At 43.8% G+C, this 5,355-nt stretch overlaps 1 protein-coding gene across 1 annotated transcript in view; it reads left to right on the top strand.

Moving 5' to 3' along the window:
* The window catches only part of ACP6 (acid phosphatase 6, lysophosphatidic), a gene marked incomplete in the record, with an annotated part of 20,133 nt that extends 17,743 nt beyond the window's left edge, over positions 1 to 2,390 (top strand). The window contains 1 exon segment of the mRNA XM_072421560.1: positions 1 to 2,390.
* Positions 2,391 to 5,355: the final 2,965 nt, after the last annotated feature.

Here is a 5,355-nt window from a genome sequence, read left to right as displayed (position 1 = left end):
GCTGGTGCTGGGTGATTGTCCCAGAACTGTCACGGGGTGAGTCACATGCTCCTCTACATCTGGAAGTACAGCAATGGAAATGAAAGTAAAGACAGTGAACTTTATATGGGCTTAAACCAAACCTGTTGTTTTGTCCTGCAGCGGACAAGCTCGTAGTTTCGGTTGGGTTAGGGGTTTGGGTGAAGGGCTATTTATACTTTAGAATTTCAGAATGAATATTTTTATGTATTTTTTTTAATGCTTTTATAGGCTCTTCATTCACACATGCACACGTTTTCTAGTGAGGGAACACCCACACCATCAAATAGACACCAACTCACTGAAGTCTCTTTATATTTACCCACTGCTCACATCCAGGCTGGGAGGGGGGTACATGGGCCAGGTGCTGTGTTATTTTCAGAAAGCAATGTACAGCACCCTGCTGGCTCCCCCTATTCTGCTTGCATTACATACAGAAGACCCACTGGGATTCAATCAATAACATCACCATTTTTTTAAATACCTCATCATAGACCCAGTGATGGCATCACCATTTTTAATTACCTCATCTTAGTTCCAGTGATGTCATTTGTTTTTTCAACGTCAGCTTTAAAATCCAAAGGGGATGTCCTTATAGTCGGTGGTGCTGGTTACAAGGGTATGGTCAGCCTTGGTGAACGAGTCTAAGGGTTCATATGAGGGGGAGGACAAGGAGAAGTGATGGGAAATGCCAAACATAGAGGGGGAATATTTCAGTTGCGACAGCTTAAAGATAAATTCCTCTCACTTCCTGTTGAGTCTACAGAGCAGGATATAAAGGCAATTTAACTTGTATGGAAAACCCAACAGTATTACCCAATCCCTGTCCTTTGAAATTGGATATACCTGAAGCTTTAGGATCACTTTAAGAGTTGTAATGATGTAAAAATGGTGGTAACTTACAACAACCAATCACATTTCAGTTACCATTTGCTCTTTGCCTTCGTGAAATAGGCCACCACCCAGGCATAGTTTACGTGGGCAGGACAGTAGCTGCTCCGAGGGGGCACAGTTTGTATAGGTGCAGCCACACAGCTGCCAGTGCTAATAGCTCTCCTCATACTGGTCCTATTGATTTCTAAGATGTTTTCTGCTATTTTTCCTTATGGCATTACATAAGATATCAAAGAGTACCTTTCACTGACACACAATGGAGGCCGCCATCTTGTATGGTGTTTTACAGTGCAGTCCAATTATCTGGAAGCTGCAAAACTATATAGGCTGCCATTTGAAGATCTGCGTTTGAAAATGCCTGTAAAATAGAGGCATAAACCTGGAATAAGAATGCAGTCAGTAAAGTCAGAATTGTGTATTTCCATTTGTTACCAAATGACATTGCATTGGCTGAGAGTTTCAGTGGTTCCTCCTGCTACTTACAAGCATTTAGTGATTCCTTAGGCCGATTCTATAGCTCAGTTGGGACCAGGGGGTCGGATTTTCCAGCAGGCTTTACATTCTTCTCTGCAGGAAGACCATTCATTTGTTTGGTTTCAGAAATAGTATAATATGAATCTGATGGGGCAAGGTGACAGGTTCTCTTGTAGAACCCACCCCTGTTTATAGTCCTGCACCCCATTGATGGTGGAGCCCTCAATAAATACTCAAGTATAGATGGGCATATGACCTCCTCCCAGGAACCGGGGGACAATCGTCAGGCCTATAGAATGTCACATGAGCAGAAGGGACAAAGTTGAAGCGGCCAATTGGCAGGCCTCTACAATGTCACATGAGCAGGAGGACAATGTTAAAACAACGAATCTGCGGGCCTCTACAATGTCCAATGGGCAGGAGGACAAAGTTAAAGTATGACTGTGGCCTTAACACAAGCTGGAAGGTTTTTCTATAATAGTAGTGATTTGTACTTCTGTACTTACCTCCCAATTGTGATACTTGTGAACAGTCCAGCAGGTAGGTTGGGATCCACAGGCAGCCGGCCAACAGCAGATGACATTATTTGTGGTAGGTAGCGTTCACAGGGAGGTCTGCACAATGACAATGGGTCATTTTCTCACCACATGACCATTGTCACATGACCATATTCTGGGTCAGGATAGGATGTGAAGGTGACAGGTACTCTTTGAACCAAACTTCTGTGCAGCCTCCAATACTACAGCTGCATTATGGAGTCCACCATTCGGCCATATTTTAAGCGCTTGGTATTGGTTGGCCCAGCACTGGAACCTCAGGTAAGCCTGGCCAGTGGCAGAGCCAGAGAGCTTTGTAATTGCTATTGTATATTTGTCTATAGTGATTCACAGGGAAAGCCGGGAAAAGCTTTATTTAAACCAGCGTCTACCTTACGTCAAATTATTTGAGATTTTATGGTTCCCTTTTACCATAGTTTTTTTAAATAAAATTCCTCAGTCTTCCTATGTGTGTGTCACCTGGAAGTGTTGATTGTGATGGAGGATTTGGCGTGTGATAAGACCTCTCATAGGAGGGGCTCCATTTTTCGTCCTCCTTACCATCGCCTTGTATGGCCCCCAGAACCAGGAGGTTGTCATCAGGAATGGTTTTCTAGTAACGCACTTTCTCGTCAAAAGAAATTCATGGGCTGCTTAATGTTCTGGAGACCCTCAAGTTTTACACAGTCAATAGACCTATTGGACAGCAGTTCTTTTTAAGAATCGCTCGCCTAAGAGAAAGAACGGCCCATCATTACTGAAGGACATAAAGGGCAGTCAATTCGGAAATCTTCACAAATGTTAAATGTCTCCGCAAGTGAAGTCATGAAATTGGCACTCGGGAAAGGAAGACCAAGACCGAGGATAAGTCTCCCAGCCTCGGAGACCTCCAAAACCAGAACAATAATGGTTCACAGAGTTCAAGCAGCAGACAAATCTCAACATCAACTGGACTTCATGGCCAAATTGCTGCAAAGAAGCCAACACTGAGGAACGAAGAGAATATCTTGGAAACACAAGGAACGGACATTAGACCAGTGGAGATCTGGACTTTGGTCTAAATTGGAGGTTTTTGAGTTTCAATGGTTCCTCCCGCTACTTTCAGGCTTTTTCCCAAGCCGATGTTGTAGGCTTTATTCTCTGCAAGAAGACCAATTTTTTGTTTGATTTGAGCAACAGAACAACAAGAACGGGCAAGGTGACAGGTTCTCTTTTATATAGAACCCACCCCTGTTTATAGTCCTGAATCCCCGTTGATGCCCTCAATAAACACTCAGGTGTAGATGGACATGTGACCTCCTCCCAGGATATAGTGCTGCAGGCTAATTGGCAGGCTTATACAATGTCACATGAGAGGAACAAAGTTAAAGCAGCCAATGAGCAGGCCTCTACAATGTCACATGAGCAGGAAGACAAGATTAAATCATGAACACTGAATGTCTCTTTAAGTGAAGTCATGAAAACCATCAAACTCTATGATGAAATTGTCTCTGCCGAGGATACAGTGAGGTAAAGAAATCTATAATTGTAATGGTAGGTTTATTGTAGGTGGGAGAGACAGAATAACAACAAAAGAACCCTCAAAAACCCATTGCTCAAAAGTCAGAGCTTGATGTGCATTGTAATGAGTGAAATAAGTATTTGTTCCCGTCACAAAAAGATGACTTAGTACTTGGTGGCAAACCCCTTGTTGGCAATCACCGAGGTTAGAGGTTTCTTCTAGTTGGCCACCAGGTTTGCACACATCTCAGGAGGGATTTTGTCCCAGGCCTCTTTGCAGATCCTCTCCCAAGTCAGTAAGGTTTCAAGGCTGATGTTTGGCAACTTGAACCTTCAGCTCCCTCCACAGATTTTCTTTGGGACTGGCTTAGGCCACTCCAGGACCTTCATGTGCTTCTTCTTGAGCCACTCCTTTGTTGTTTGGGCCATGTGTTTTGGGTCATTGTCATGCTGGAATACCCATCCACGACCCATTTTCAATGCCCTGGCTAAGGGAAGGAGGTGCTCACCGAAGATTTGGCGGTACATGGCCCCGTCCATTGTCCCTTTGATGCGGTGAAGGGGTCTTGTCCCCTTAGCAGAAAAACACCCCCAAAGCAGACCATCCAACATTTTTCCAATCTTCTCTTGTCTAATTTTGGTGAGCCCATGGTAATTGTAGCCTTGGGTGCCTGTTCTTAGTTGATAAGAGTGGCCCCCGGTGTGTTCTCCCGCTGCTGTAATTCATCTGTTCCAAGCTGGAAGTGTTGTGGATTCAAAGATGATCATCTGCAGACCTCAGGCGTAACAAGTGATTATTTGAGTTCCTGTTGCCCTTCTATCAACTCCAACCAGTCTGGCCATTCTCCTCTGACCTCGCCATTTTCATCCGGAGGGCTGGTTATTTACCCTTTTGCAGACCATTCTCTGTAAACCCTGCTGAGGGTTGTGGGTGAAAATCCCAGCTGAAATACTCAGAGCAGCCCGCCTAGCACCAACAACCATACCACTACGTTCAATCACTTAAATCACCTTTCTTGCCCATTCTAATGCTCGGTTCAAACTTAAGCAGTTCATCCGAATATCTACACATTGAGTTGCTGCCGTGTGATTGGCTGATATTTAGGTTGACAAGCAGGTGAACAGGTGTACTTAATAAACTGTCCAGTGAATGAGTTCCTGAGCTCGCACTTCTGTATGGACTAACCCTTTAGGACAGGGGTGCCAAATCTGGCTCCAATGTCCTTTTTTTTGGCCCCCAAAGAAATCCTTAATATGAACTGCAGCTGACCCGCCGCTGCATTAAAATAGCGCCGCTACTACAAGTCCCAGCTGGCATCACTTGCATCTATAGACCAGCGGGCTCTCTGTCTATGCGTGGCCCCGCATTAGACTTTTGTAGACGCAAATAATGCCGGGAATTTTAGTAGCAGCACTATTTCAAAAAAGAGGCAGTTCCAGCGGCGGGCCACTCATAAGATTTAGCTTGGCATTGGCTGCGTCTGGCATTTCCAGCACTCCCCATTAGCTGTACGTTTCCTTCCTACTCCAAGGCATGGACTTGAATGGTTGGATTTTCATAGAAGAATATTATTATTATTGTTAGCCTGTGCAAAACGGTTACGATTGAAATTTAATTTAGAAGGCTACAAATAGAGAAAGGCATAAGATTTTTTCCTAAATAATATTTAAATTAAATTATAAGCTTGTTCCAGATTGAATGTGAAGCAAAACCTCTGACTCCATATGAAAAGGTTTTATATCTAATGAGAAGGAAAACTTTCCTCATTTTTTTCAATAAATTTCAAGGTTGGTCCTCAACTTTGTCTAAGTTTTTAATTTTGGCCCTCTGTGTATTTGAGTTTGACGCTCCTGCTTTAGGAAATTAAGCCCGGTGCACTGACGTGATATATCCAGCAGGTGTCACTGTTGCAGTTGCAAACAATTTTTGGAA

This window comes from Pyxicephalus adspersus, chromosome 1 (assembly GCF_032062135.1).
Source record: "Pyxicephalus adspersus chromosome 1, UCB_Pads_2.0, whole genome shotgun sequence".
Taxonomy (NCBI): domain Eukaryota; kingdom Metazoa; phylum Chordata; class Amphibia; order Anura; family Pyxicephalidae; genus Pyxicephalus; species Pyxicephalus adspersus.
Note: the sequence above shows the minus strand (reverse complement) of the source record. Positions and strands in the feature narration are given on the sequence as shown.